Raw genomic sequence first — 16184 nt, 5'->3', positions numbered from 1 at the left:
AAATTTCGAATATATAAAATATCCAATAATTAATCACACGTCAGGTGTAAGAGAAGCACTTCAAAACCAGGGACGTCAGACGTACCAAATACCAATTTCTTGGTACACATACCAGGTTTTGGTTCCACGTACCATGTACCAAGACTACTAGGTTCTTGTACGCAAAAATACCAAGATTGACCCTTGACCGACCAAAATACACTGACCATATAGAATAACCGGCAAATTTCAAAGATGCATGTAAAAAAACATTCCGATCAGATTTCCTTTATAATATAAAACTTTTTTATAGCAAGCAGTCTCGATAAACGGTTATGTTGTGTGTAAAAATGTTTTTTTCGAAATCTCAATTTGTTTACTTCGGACTTCTTTTCCATTGTTTGGTTAAGCAAACGAACCCTCGTTTCTTATAAAAATCTTTGTTATGAATAATTTATCTATTTTTTTCAATATATTTAACATTTTATACCCGAATTATGCAGTGTATCTAAAAGATAATGCAGTTCAAAATGATATTATTTCTTCTGTGCGTTCGATGATTACTGCCCTCTATTAACACTATACGAAATTGTGGGCGCAGGTATACAAACGCCGCGAGTTTGTGTACGCGGGCCCGCGCCGCCCGCTTCCCCGCGGGTACCCCTCCGTTGCTCTGCGCAAGTACATTCGTTTCACTACTGTAGGGATATGTCATATTGCTATACTGCGGCGATAGTGTGAGAATGCACTTGACTACTTTTATGTCTCTATTTATGCTATTATAAATGACCGAATACCTTTAAAAGTATGTAAGTACAATAATACCTACCCTATCTGGTTTACATCGGCATTAATAAAGCTCCTTAAAGAAAAACACAAACATTTGAGAAGGTATAAAAAGTACCACAACTTATCAGTTTTTTTTTAATGATAAGTATATTTAAACTATTAAGTGATCGCGCTAAACGTTTAGAATCTACTTGCTATAAAATATAATATCTCGGTACTGTAAAAACTCAACTGAGCGTAATCCCAAACAATTTTGGAGTTACATAAAAAGCAAATCAAGTACGAGTTCACTACCTTAAATGTAATTAATTACGACAATGTAAAGGCTACCTCAACCGTATCTATATGTGAGGTTCTTTCTGACTTTTTTCAATCTAATTTTCTGGCACCCAACGCAAGTGATATCCCTAACCCTGGCGATGTTTATGGCATGACTGTAAGCGACATAATCTACTATTACTATCGAATATGAACAGTTGTTAAACTTTTAAAGGATCTCAATTCTCGATCCACATAAATCAGCAGGACCAGATGGTGTATCTGCTATATTTCTAATAAAATGTGCCAAATCCGTCATAGTGCCACTTACACTTATTTATCAAAAATCATTAAATGAATGTATCGTACGGAAATTTGGAAAAGAGCTTACATCACTCCGGTCCATAACTTTTTATGGATGGGTCTAAACTGATGCGTGTAATTACCGCCCCATATCTAAACTATGTATTGCTGCGAAGCTATTCGAAAAATTAATTTATAGTCAACTATTTTTAACAGTTAAAAACTCACTTGGGAATTACCAACACGGATTTCTGCCTGGCAGATCCACGACATCTAAATATAATATGGTCCAATTGAATAACTTTTTGACCGACGCTATGGATCAAGGGGCCCAGGTCGACGTCGTCTACTCCGACTACAGTAAATGTTTCGACAGAATTGACCATAAAAAACTCTTACAAAAATTAGAGGAGATCGGTGTTCATGGTAATTTACTCAGATGGTTTGCGTCACATATTACCAATCGCAGTCAGGCAGTAGCAATTAATAACTGTACCTCTAGGTGGAGTCGGATCCCTAGTGGTGTACTTTTCGCTCTTATTAGCTTTAGCGTGATAAAATATAGCCTATAGCCTTTCTCGATAAACGGGCTATATCTAACACTGAAAGAATTTTTTAAATCAGACCAGTAGTTCCTGAGATTAGCGCGTTCAAATAAGTCATCTATACTAATCTATACTAATATTATAAATGCGAAAGTATCTCTGTCTGTCTGTCTCGCTTTCACGCCGAACTACTGAACCGATTGTAATGAAATTTTGTACACAGATAGTCTAAAGCCTGAGAAAGGACATAGGCTACTTTTTAACGGGAAAAGGGGGTTGTAAGGGGGTGAAAATGCGTAAATTTGGTCAAATTAAGTTAGTTCCAAAAACTCAAAATAGATGGCGCCAAGAGTCCCCTAGATCGCGCTATTGCTTGCTCATGCGTATTTCTATAACAGGTGGTACCATGTTAAGTTATTTTTTTCGATTCTTTCGATTGTTTTTTTTTTTTTAACGAACGAAATAAGGGGGCAAACGAGCAAACGGGTCACCTGATGGAAAGCAACTTCCGTCGCCCATGGACACTCGCAGCACCAGAAGAGCCGCAGGTGCGTTGCCGGCCTTTTAAGAGGGAATAAGGTAATAGGGGAGGGTAGGGATGGGAAGGGAAGGGAATATGGGAGGGTAGGGAAGGAAATAGGGTAGGGGATTGGGCCTCCGGTAAACTCACTCACTCGGCGAAACACAGCGCAAGCGCTGTTTCACGCCGGTTTTCTGTGAGAACGTGGTATTTCTCCGGTCGAGCCGGCCCATTCGTGCCGAAGCATGGCTCTCTCCCATACACGTTCTATACTAATACTAATATATTATAAATGCGAAAGTATCTCTGTCTGTCTGTCTGTCTCGCTTTCACACCAAAACTACTGAACCGATTGTAATGAAATTTTGTACACAGATAGTCTAAAGCCTGAGAAAGGACATAGGCTACTTTTTAACTGGAAAAGGGTAAGGGGGTGAAAATGCGTAAATTTGGTCAAATTAAGTTAGTTCCAAAAACCCAAAATAGATGGCACCAAGAGTCCCCTAGATCGCGCTATTGCTTGCTCATGCGTATTTCTATAAGAGGTGGTACCATGTTTAGCTACGTTTTTCGATTATTTCGATTGTTATAAGTACACTAAGAACTCACCTACCAACTAAGATTAGATATCAAATTCAAAAACAACAGCGCCAAAACTACTGAACCGATTGTAATGAAATTTTGTACACAGATAGTCTAAAGCCTGAGAAAGGACATAGGGTACTTCTTACTGGAAAAAGGGGTTGTAAGGGGGTGTTTATGCGTAAATTTGTTCAAATTAAGTTAGTTCCAAAAACTGGAACAGATGGCGCCAAGAGTCGCCTAGATCGCGCTATCACTTGCTCATAATATGTATTTCTATAAGAGGTGGTACCATGTTGAGTTAATATTTGGATTCTTTCGATTGTTATTAAATAACTCATGTACCAACATAGAAATCAGAAACAACAGTCTACCAATAATAAATACTAAATAGTTTATGGCCTATGGGTATTGGCTATTGCGCAAAGCTAAAGTTGTGTAATGCATTATGCAGCTAACTTGTGTACCGCTAAATAAGCTTTAAAAGGTATAAAAAAGTTTAATTAAAAAGAAATCATATTATGTGCACACTACACGGCTGTTTTGGGTATTTCAATTTAAGGGGTACCAGGGTTTTAAAAAGCTTTTGACACCAATTTTATTGACACCGCGCGCTATAAACTGAAGTCCACGCGGACGAAGTCGCGGGCAACAGCTAGTTTTAAATAATTTCTCCCGTTTTTTCCACACCTTCCTCTATTTCTTCTCTCCTATTAGCCTTAGCGCAATAAAATGTAGCCTATAGCCTTCCTCGATAAATAGGCTATCTAACACTGAAAGAATTTTTCAAATCGGACCAGTAGTTCCTGAGATTAGAGCGTTTAAATAAGCCCTTTCAAATAATTTTCCCCCGTTTTTTCCACACTTTCCTCTATTTCTTCGCTCCTATTAGTATTAGCGTGAAAAAATATAGCCTATAGCCTTCCTCGATAAATGGGCTATCTAAGACTGAAAGAATTTTGCAAATCGGACCAGTTCTTTCTGAGATTAGCGCGTTCAAACAAACAAACAAACAAACTAACTAACTAACAAATTCTTCCGCTTAATAATATTAGTATAGATGATATTGACTAATTTTTTAGCTCGTCCCAATTATTGTGCTTTGCCGACGACATGAAAATCTACAAGCGCATAACGAGTCTCAATGACGCTCATCGTCTTCAGCAGATCTTCGTGCAGTGGAAGTTTATTGTAGCACAAACCGTTTAGACCTTAACCCGTTAAAATGTTCCTTTGTTACCTTTACGCGGAAAAAAATAATATTACTTACTATTATATATATACATATAATCTCAAAAATCATCCGTTGCCCAGAACTACCACCATAAGAGACCTTGGAGTTATCCATGACTCGAAGCTATCGTTTAACTCTCATATTGATCAGGTCATGTCAAATAATTTGTTCGCGCTAAAACCATCAAGGTTCTATATTGCTCTCTAGTTAGAAGTCACCTCGAGTATGCCTCCCAAATTTGGAACCCTAGGTAAAAAATTCACATTAATAGAATTGAGAACATCCAAAGAAAATTTATATGTTACCTGTATTTTAAGACTAACCAACGGTTTAGTAGTTCCAATTATAAGTCTGTCTGTACCAAACACCACCTCCTTACTCTAGAGGACCATCGTGTTATTACTGATGTGTCTTTTCTTGTAAAAATTCCTTCGAATAATCTAGACTGCCCCAAACTATTTAATTATCCAAGTTGTCTGTTAAAATTCCTACTAAGTCCTACCGTCGTCATGTCCCTATCTTCTTACCCACTAGTCACTACCCACACCTACTACAGACAGAACTCCTTCATGTATCGTGCAAGCAAGCTAGCTACTTAACTCAGTTTGTTCTAAATTCTAATATGGATCTAGATATTTTCAATTGTAATGTTTCAGAGCTCTAAAAAGGTCATTATACAAGCATTTTGTCGATCAAAAATAATTTATTGTTGATATTTATCTCTTCTGTATGAAATAAGTACTGAAATAAGATAACACTAAAAAATAACTGATATTCTTGTTTAAATGTAAATTGTGTTGCAGAAGAACTAGGTATTATTATTCATAAGTTATAACATATTTCAGTCAATATTTTGTAAACTATTAAACTATTAGTGAAAACTTCTAATTGGCTCCTTATTATGTATTCCGTTTTTTAATTTCATTGTAGCTGTTTATAAGTTTTCCATGTATCATAAAATAAAAACAAAATAAAAATAAAATAAAAGTTGATTCTATTAGAGATCTTGGGGTAACTGTAGATAAAAAACTACATTTGGATATACACATAGATAATATGCAAAGTAAGGCTTACAGAATGTACGGATTCGTTATGAAGTCCTGTAAGAGCTTTGTGCAATTTTCAACATATCTGCACGTATACAAAATACAAATCCCTCATACGTTCGCAGTTCTTTCTTTCATTACAGATACTCGTATTGTAGTCATTCCCGAGAAACTTATAGCACACTTCTTGAAGTATATAATCTCCTTCCACTTTAATCTAGACGTACTCATCTAGAAATTATGCTACTTTATGACCTATGCCATAATAGCAGGGCCGTCTCTAGCCCATGTGGCGCCCGTGTGCAAACATTACCCTAGCGCCCCCTAACAAGCGCGCGCGCGGTCAAAATGAAATGGGTACACAGTAAAAGTACAGTTTGTCTAGCCGCTTAAGGGTGAGGACTCTAAGCGGTGGCTTCTTTCGTTCCACCAGACGAACTATAACAGCACATCAAGTTACCATATAGGTACTGTCAAATTTCTCCAATATAAAATAGATAACAAACTCTATTGTTATTTGTTTGTAAATTGAAGTTTTTTTCGGTTTTGACCATGATGTGCTCTTGAGTCTTGACTGACCCTAACAAGCCTAACCCCAAAACGTAAATTTTATATCACTTACGTACCTAATTTTACTTTAAATTTAATATTCTATACTTATTAAACATCACATCATCACAATATCGGTATTAATTCGATTTTATTATTCGATTTCATTGGAGAACTCTAACTTCTCTGCATCCGAAGAGGCAGCATGGCACAGTTTGTTTTCTAAATTAGAACACTGTGCTTTTTTGTATCTAAATCCAAATCCTCCCACTACCTATTTTGAAAAAAAAAGCGATAGGCCACTCACTATTACACCAAATAATATAATCTTCTTTTAATAATAATAATAATAATAATAATAATAAAATGTTTTATTCATACATAAACACAATGCACTGCACACACTAAGCAAAAAAAACAAACAATGAACCAAAAGAAAAAAACTCACTGACCTCCATTATATAATAAACTGCTTAACTAAAATAAAACAAACAACAAAAAAAATGGCATCATTAGGCAGTGCATTGCATAATGCCGAAAACGATACCCACTCAGGTGTATTACCATGGTGCAGAACACTGCACCGCGGTACCTGATCTTCCGTGGTTCCTATATAATATTACGCCTGACGCAGGACAGATTCAACATAAATAATAATAATATACATATAATAATACAATAAAATAATAAAACATCATTTAGAGTACGGTAGCTGCTATTTACGATACGGCTCGGCATAACACCCGCACCTGTGACGCAACGACATTCCAGCTTCAGGAGATATTAAGATTTAAGTGCCTATTTCCCGCGCTTCAGTGCCTGAAACGAAGTTGTACGGGGAGCACGCGCAGTTTGTGTGGTGTGTTTTTGATTTTATTACTCCGAATAATAGTGTAGCAAAGTGCAACTTCCTACGGCCATCCATTTTAAGCCAACGCAAGTCATTTATAAATGGCGTCACATGTTCTCGTGGTGGGATATTACAACAATATCTAGCACATGCGTTCTGTACTCTCTGACAACAGGGACCTATGGTAGCATCTGCATAGTTAAGGTTGGAAAGTACTAAAGATTCACACAGGATAACGCTTAGACGTTCCGGGATAAATTTCCTTATTTTATATAACATTTTTAATCGGTAAAAACATCTACTAACCGACTTTGCCACGTGTTTTTCAAATTTAAGACCCTCATCCATCAACACCCCTAAATTTCTCACTTCAGTAACTCGCTCAATTACTTGATCATGTATTCGTACAATAGGTGAAATAGTCGTGAGATTTTGCACTTGATGTCTGGTACCTAATATCATAAACTTAGTCTTAGCAGGATTGAGAATCAATGCGTTGCTTTTCGACCATTCGTGTATACGCGCCAGATCCTCATTTAGTTTTTTTACGGCTACGTTAACATCACACAGTTTAAACGTGATATAAATTTGGATGTCGTCCGCAAAGATATCAAAATTGCAGAACTTTATACATTTTGTTACATCAGCACTGTAGATTGAGAACAGCTTTGGGCCAGCCACCGTACCCTGAGGTATGCCTCTTGTAACTTCTTGGGGATCTGAACGTACAGTTTCGCCGTTATTATTATTAATTTCTACTGTTTGTAATCTGTCATTAAGAAAATCAGAGAACCAGGATATAACATCTTCATCGAAACCGTAATAGTGTAACTTTGCCAAAAGCAGGTTTTTTGTATTTATATTTTCAAAAGCCCGAGATAAGTCAAGTAAAACTAAAATAGTGGCTTGACCGACATCTTGTGCAGCGAGTATATTATCCACTACATTAGTCAAAGTAGTAACTGTACTGTGTTTCTTACGAAAGCCTGATTGTGTCCTGGGCAACACATTATTCTCCTCAATGTACACATTCATTTGACCACATATCACTTTTTCAATAATTTTAGATACACATGGCAGTACACTAATGGGTCTGAGATCCCCAAGCTCCGACACCTTGTCTTTTTTTGGTAATGGTCTTACTATCGCTGAACGCCATAACTTAGTGTATTTATGGGTTGTTAAGGACAAATTTATAATTGTCGTTATAACACTTAGACACTGGGGTATGCGAATAGCCATTAGTAACATATCTAAGTTTATGTGATCTGAACCCATCGCGTTTGATTTAAGAGTTTTATAAAATAATTTATGCACTTCAGTATCACTAACCACAGAAAATTTAAATTTCGAAGAAGTAAGAGTGTTTGATTTATAAAAGTTTATCATTGACTCTGATATTACATTTGAACCAGGAACATCCAAAAAGTGGCGATTAATTACATTTGGGTCTAGGAGATTGTCGGGAAGGGTAAAATCTAATTTTTTTTTAGATACATTAATTGTATTTTTGAGGTGTTTCCACATTCTTTGAGGAGACTGAATGTTACAGTTTATATAGTTATCAAAGTAAGCCACCTTTTTCCTAGTAATAGCACTCAATACCTCCTGCCTTAGATCTTAAAAAACTGAATATTTGATTCAAGCTTTGTAATACGCGCACGTTTCTGTGCTTCATCCCGACGTCTCATCAGCTGCCTAATATTGTATGTTATCCATGGATATTGACACTCTTTAATATGAATAATTTTAACCGGAGATAATACGTCAAATACCCACAGAATGCTGTTATTAAACATTTGAACCATCGCGTCAATATTAGGCTGCTCTTTGATATATTGCCAGTCGACCAAGTTCATGATAAACTCAAAATCATCAGGTGCAATATCTTTAAGAGGACGGTATGTAGTTTTCTTTGGCGGTATTTTAACTTTAGGTAAGTTAATTTCGAATGTCAAGAACGCATGGCTACTAAGGTCTGGTATGTGATCTACCCAAACTCGATCAACGTCAGCATTTGTGCAGACCAAGTCGAGTAGGGTTTCTGTTTCAGCTGTGAAATGAGTGGCTTCCTTGGTGATTTGGCATAACCGGTGTATAGTCAAGAATTCCTCCAGTAGTTTATAGTTTGTTGTGTTCGTTTTAAGATAATTAATATTAAAATCACCAATGAGATACAAGTAGTCATGGCTCGGTAATGCACTAATCGTATCTGTTAGAGTTTCTATAAATATTTTAGGCGATAGCCAAGGGGGACGATAGGCCGTACCGATTAAAATTAACTTGCCGTTGGCTTTAATGGGTAGCCACATCTGCTCCACATTCGGTGATGAAGTGACGTGCTTGACTATATGTGCGCTTAAACCTTTTTTTATATAAAACCCTACTCCACCTCCGCGTGAGCGCACACAATCCGGCCTGGGCACATGTACAAAACGATAACCTGGGGCCCTGGGCGCCCGACCTTCCTCTCCCGGTCGCAGCCAGGTTTCGTTAATTGCAATGATGTCACAATTGTGTCTATCTAAAGCTACTATTAACTCCTCATGCTTGGTACCCAGAGAGCATGAATTTATTAGACCAATTTTTATTTTTATTCATTTTTATTTGGTGAAGACTGTAATAATTGTACACTTATCTTGTAAATTATAAAACATAAAACTGTATAAAATATATTATAAACTAAAACATGTAAATATAATATGTTGTAGTATTTTGTGAAAATTTAAATAATGTCATAAGATAATTAACTGTACATTTGATAATAATATAATATAGATTTAAAAGAAAAATTAAAAATATTATACAGTATAATTTGTTAATGTTGAAATAATAAGTGCGTAATTCTGTCACTGATGCTAAGTCAGTGATATTCTATGTTACTAATTGTGCTAAGTTGTAACTGTCGATACATATACCTAGTACATTGAAGATAACAATATAACAGAAAAAAACAAAAAAAAATGTATGTGTTTAACAATGCACTACTACCCCGCCCTACTAAAAACAAGTAAACTATAACGAAAAATAATATAATCTTGTAACATAGAATTCCAGTGTCTTTAGCACAGTTTAAATATATTACACAGAGTATCGTCCATAGCAGACATATGTTTTTACTTACGTAAGACCACAATATAGTGTTATAAATTACAATTAAACTACACTTGCGAGCAAAAAAATCGACTCACCCCGCGCATTTCTATTCAAGTCGCTATATCTTAAAAAGTTATAGTTATTTATTATTTCTTTTTATTAATAATGCGAGTTAATATGATAGGGAATGTGTGCGTTTACTCTACATTTTCATTTCCAACATGCTTGACTACAAACGGCACAAATCACTAAGCACCCCCATCACTCAGTTTTTTAATCGTTAATTGAACGGTTTTGTTCTGTATGAAAAATCGGCCAAATCTTATTGTTTTTGTTTTGTCTCGATTTTTATTGATTTATTGTTCATTTAACTTCATTTGAAACGTAATTTCTTTGTTTCGAAATGGATATTACTCCAAATAAAGCCTCTCAAGCAAGGGCTTTGCTAAGAGCTGAATTTAGACAACGAGTTGTGGCTAGAAGTCTTAATTTAAGTCGAACTTCGGTTACAAGAGTATACCGAAGTATTCTAGAGACTCTAAACTTTACCATGCGACCGTGTTCAGGAAGATATTGGGCTACATTTGAACGTGATGACCGTTTTAAGGTGTCAACGTCCTTGCGGAATCGACATCTCATTTCAGTTCAAGTGCAACGACGGCCAAGAGAAGTCGGATGAGTTACAGTAATTGAGTAGACTGTACGACGAATACTTGCAGACAGCTGTTTGACTTCACAAAAACTCGCTAACGGTCCAAAATTAGCCCCAGCACACAGTCAAGCGCTGCTTAGTTTCGCACGTTCTCATGTTGATTTTTCATTGGAGCAATGGCGGGTCGTGCTCTTTTCTGATGAAAGCTAAATCAGTCTTTATGGTAACGATGATCGCAGAAAAGCATACCGTTGATAAGGAGAATGATTTGCGCAGGCGTGCATTGACGAAAGGCTTCCATTTGGTAGGTGTTCGGGGAATGTATGGGGCGAGATTTCTTTTGATGCATAAACCAATCTTGAGTTCGTAACCGGGCCACGCCTTGGCACTTTGAGTACCTATCGATACATTCAGGGCGTACTAGGACAACATGCGGTGCCATGTGCTGGTTTTGTTGATGAAGGTTTCATATTGATGTAGAACAATGCTCGACCGCACGTTGCTGTGAAAGTTCGTCAATATCTCTCCGACGTCGAAATTTCGGGTTTGGACTGGCCAGCAAGGAGTCCTAACCTTAATCCTATTGAGCACCTATGGGGAGAACTCAAAAGGAGGGTCAGGGCCCGGACTCTTGCCGCAGATACCCTTCAGGACCTCCAGGTGGCTGTACAAGAAGATCGGCATGGTATCGCTCAGGAGTTCATTATAACTTTGATAAGGTCAAGGAAATCCCGGATGGAAACCTAAATTAGGGTAATGGGTGGCACTATGAGCTATTGAAATCAATTTGTTAGTGTTTTTTACAAGAAAGATGTCATTAATCGCCTACTGAAATGGTATGCCAAACTGACCGGTTTTTGTTTTAAGGCTGTAGAATTAGTAAACAATTTACAATTACAATAACTATAGCAGTAATTAAATCCTTATTGTACTACCTTTAAAACGATTCCAACATTTATTTAATACTAATTATATTTCTTGAGTTATTACCGTTTGAATCATAAGGAGAGAGGTGGGTCGATTTTTTTGCACGCAAGTTTATTATTAAGAGTATTAAGACATATTACAGGAAAACCTAAACTTACACATATAAAATATACGACTAGATTAGACGTATAAACGCAAACTATTGTCCAACAGTGCCAACTCCAAAAATTCGGCTTAAGTCCATGTCTGACTTGATGCGGTATACTGTAGAACCAGAGTCACGGCGTGCAAAGATGCGCCCCCCTCGCGTCCATAAGTACCGCCAGTTAAGGCGGCGGCTCTCCTCCCGCGCCTTATAGAATAATACGCGATTAAACTTTGTAAGGTATTCATTCAGATATATGCGCTGCGAAGGACCTTCTAGGATGCCTGTAGTGTCTAGGCCACGCCGCACGCGCGCTGCCTTGAGTATGCTGTCTTTTACCGTCGTGCGGGCCAGACGAACAACGATAGGTCTGGGTCTCGGTTGCTCGCCTACAATGTTAGGATTTTTAGCTCCTTTACGCGCGACAGTTACAATATCACGGTGATCCACATCTATGCCTACTTTCTTAAAGACCAGACCGACAATATGCTCAGTATTCTCCCCTGAAATTTCTGGTAGGCCTGTTATCTGAATATCATTTATCAGGCACTCCTGCTCGCGTTCATTGAGTTGTGATTTCAGGTGATCGACGAGTTCAGTGACCGCTCGGTCGGGCGCGGGATCAGACGCGCGCGCATCTAGCCGCTCCTCAACCGCGGCCACGCGCAGCTCGACAGCGTCCAAACGCTTATTTGACTCGCATACGCTGGTGTTTAATCTTGTAAACTCCTTCCGAAGGGACTCCATCTCGACACGGACTGATGTGATGACTTCCCTGAGGAGTTTTATTCAATCAGCTAGCAGGTTAGGTGGTGAATTAGCTAGGTTCGCGTCTGTGTCCGAATAAACAGATGAATTATTCGTTTCGGGTGTGCTCGTGTTGGGTGCCTTGCATGTCTGACATGACCATTTTGCAGCTGATCATGATCATGTTCCCTGGCACATTTGCGAATATGGTACCTACAGTCCCTTGCAAGTGACACTTTTATGTGTGTTAAGGTTTATCACCCTGAAAAATAAAGATTATAATATTTATATTGCAAAAGCCGAGCCGCTCATGGCGCTCCTTGCTTGCTCTAATTCTACAAATATAAGAAGAGCTGCGGATGTTACACAAAAATGTTTGCAAACTGGAGTTCTTTTTACGTTGGTCAATAAAGCGTGGGCCGTGGCGACCGGCCAACGCGGACACGCGCCGAGTGCGAGCGGCACTCGGCGCCCCTAGGACCGCGGCGCCCGTGTGCACCGCACACATTGCACCTAAGGGAAAGACCCCCCCTGCATAATAGATACGATTGTATGTCTTTAAATAATTAATTATGCTATAGGATACCCATAACAACACATAGTCGTAGGCAGGGGCGTCTTTCCCTTAGGTACAGTGTGTGGTTGCACACGGGCGCCGCAGCCCTAGGGGCGCCGAGCGCCGCTCGCAAGGAAATAGTTATTTAATTAAATTTGTATATATACGAGTATGTTAACATGAGTATTATATAATGGTTAATAATGATGGTTTTGATAATAATGGTTTTGGGGTTTAGGATGTTAGGGCCAGAGCACATCATGGTAGGTATTCAAACCCGAAAAAATCTTCAAATTTAATCTACAAACAATAGAGTTTGTTATCTATTGGAGAAATTTCTGGGGCCTGGCCGCGGCGGCCATCGAATGTATGGTGTGGCCGCTGGTCGCGTTGCGGCCAGGTGCGCGTCGTCTATGGCGGTTTCATACTAAGCTATCTATCTCGATGGCCGCGGCAGCGTTTTACGCCGCCGCGGTAAAGAATAAAAGCGCCCGGGCGCGCACTAGCGGCCAAGCCGTGGCGCCCTGTCTAGCATACGCCAACGAGATATCTCACTCTACATGTTTTCTCGATGTTTGATGGTTTGTCTCTTCATCTCTATTGACCCTAGCATGATAAACATTTTTTCTCGCGTAGATCTATCATCGAAACACACATTTTTATAGAGTTTTGTCGAGATAATGTCGAGATTTTGACATTATGAGACGAGTAGTTTTTAATTATCTCGAGAGTGAGATATCTCGTTGGCGTATGCTAGTCAGGCCGCCACGGCTTGGCCGGTAGTGCGCGCCCGGGCGCTTTTATTCTTTACCGCGGCGGCGAAAAACACTGCCGCCGCGGCACCGTGTCACTTAGCCCGTCATTGCGTTTGCATTTTGTGCCTATTTTCATACAAGTAGTGTGCGTTTATTTTCTTGTGAAGTGTGATAATTATATCTTAGTATATTCTAATACTATGCTATAATATATTATAGTATAGTATTGGTATAGCTTAATGTATGATATTAACTTTATGCTTATTTCCCAATGTGTCCAACGTTGTTCCGAATATTGTGGCGTAACTTCTTAATAATTATTGTACCACCCAAGTAGAATAAGCTTAGTAATAATTTTAAGTGAGATTAATTATTAATAAAGATGCATCGGAGGAGACAAGTCGTTTTTATTTAATAACTCTACAAGTCCAAACTCTTCAGTTGAATATTTCTATTTGTCGATAATTTCGAAGCACATTATTTGATTATTAATACTTACAGAAAAGAAAGTTATATCGCATCGAGTTTCTACGACGCGACGTCGTGCCGTGTTTCGTGGCACGTTAGATGTCGCGACGTATTTTACGATGCTAGTGATTCCCTTGACGCGACGTCGCATCGTGAAATGACGCCACATGGTGGTACGAGATAGTGTTATGTCTAGGGTTGCCAGGTCGCTAAACCAAAAAGCCGGACAAAGCAGTCAGCTTGGCCGGACATTAGTACAAAAAAAAGTTGCTATCGAGTACTTAGAATCTAAAATTTTAATATACTTAATAGAAATGCGTTCGGCAACTCGCGTACACCGTACAAATTTTCTGTTTTATTAAAACACTTTAACATCTAATAGCTATACAATTTGACATCTCATTGGGTGTAAAACCGTCTAAAATTTGTGTTTTAAGGCTCTACAAAGACCGGACTCCCTTAGATTTTGGCCGGACACGCAAACAAAAAGCCTGACTGTGTCCGGCTTTATCCGGACGCCTGGCAACCCTAGTTATGTCCCAGCCTTGTAAGCCCGGGCGCGCACTAGCGGCCAGGCCGCAGTGGCCAGATCGCGGCCAAAGAGAATATAATCACTACGTATCGCGGCGGCCATAGAAAGTATGGTGTGGCCGCTGGTCGCGTTGCGGCCAGGTGCGCGTGGTCTATGGCGGTTTCATACAAAGGTATCTATCTCGATGGCCGCCGCGGCTTGGCCGCAAGTGCGTGCCCGGGCTTAAACGCGCGCTTGCATGTGTACGCTTCAATAGAATCCGGGGTTCTCAAAACGCGCGTTAGAAAAGCGCGCGCCTAACCTTATACCGGCGGCACGACCGGCGGTCCGGCCGCCGGCTAACCACATGCTGCCTGCTTCGGCGGCAAGGCAGTCTGAGCTTGGGCGCGCACTAGCGGCCAGGTCGCGGCGGCCATTGAAAGTATGGTGTGGGCCACCTGGCAGCACTGGACTGCACATGACACTGACACTGCACTGGCTGGCGCACCTGGCCAGGTGCGCGTGGTCTATGCCCGGGCGCGCACTAGCGGCCAGGCCGCAGCGGCCATCAAGATACATACCTAAAGCTGCGCATGCACTGGATCGGAATCGAAGCGTACGGATTTGTTGCTTTGTATTGATTTGTATGGTACAGCGTGCACTGGATCGGCATTTCTGCGCCTGAGACCGGAATTTATGCCGATGACGTCATCCGCAGTGAACGGATGTCCTGGCCGCTAGTGCGCGCCCGGGCTATGGCGGTTTCATACTAAGGTATCTATCTCGATGGCCGCTAGTGCGCGCCCGGGCTGAGTGCCTGTCCAGGAGGCGTTTTACGCGCGAAGTCCATACGCGCGTTTAAATTTCTATTGCATGCAGATAGACGGGTCCACACCAAGCGAGCCGCCTCGGGCGAGGCCCGCCGCGCGCGGCAAGCGAGCAGCCGCGGGCGAGGCATGCTCGCCGTGGGCGAGGCTGATGGGCGTACAGTGTACACAGCAAGGTTGCCTCGCTCGAACAGCCCGAGCCGAGCTCACAAAGACACGATGGCACCGCACGTACGCACAGCTGTGGCAGCTTATGCTTTTATTTTGCTATACACAACTATAAAAAATAGGAGAATCTCGTCTGTATGATCCTAACAGACTCCATTTTATTAGATCCTTAACAGGATTTTTCATTTTGCGGCTGATTTTTCTTTAAGAATCTTCCCTCATCCCTCTGTTAGGGTCTACACAGACGAACTGCATTTCAACTGCATTTCAACTGCAATCCAACTGCAAATTGCAGTTCAAGTGCAGTTTGAATACAGTTGACACGACTGCAATAGAACTGCAAACCTAAACTCGCAGTCGGATTGCAGTTCAGTTGCAGTCATGTGAACTGTTTGGTTTGCAGTTCTATTGCAGTCGTGTCAACTGCATTGAAACTGCACATGAACTGCAATTTGCGGTTGGATTGCAGTTGAAATGCGGTCCGTCTGTGTAGACACTTAGTGTAATTGGGATCTCTGGCATCCCAATTCCCAAAGCCATACATTTGCGGGGTGTAAACTCATTAGTTGTAGACTCTGATTGTTCATTTTTGACCGCGGCACAAACCAAAACATATGACGTCCACAATGTTTGAGCATTTCAAAAACCCGCCACGCTCGGCCGCGCGCGCGCTCGAC

At 40.0% G+C, this 16184-nt stretch overlaps 1 protein-coding gene across 50 annotated transcripts in view; it reads right to left on the bottom strand.

The window, feature by feature from the left end:
* The window catches only part of LOC121725403 (protein tramtrack, beta isoform-like), a 554986-nt gene that overhangs the window by 536423 nt on the left and 2379 nt on the right, over positions 1–16184 (bottom strand). The window lies entirely within an intron of this gene.

This window comes from Aricia agestis, chromosome 3 (genome assembly GCF_905147365.1).
Source record: "Aricia agestis chromosome 3, ilAriAges1.1, whole genome shotgun sequence".
Lineage (NCBI taxonomy): Eukaryota > Metazoa > Arthropoda > Insecta > Lepidoptera > Lycaenidae > Aricia > Aricia agestis.
This window is presented reverse-complemented; position numbering and strand designations above follow the sequence as displayed.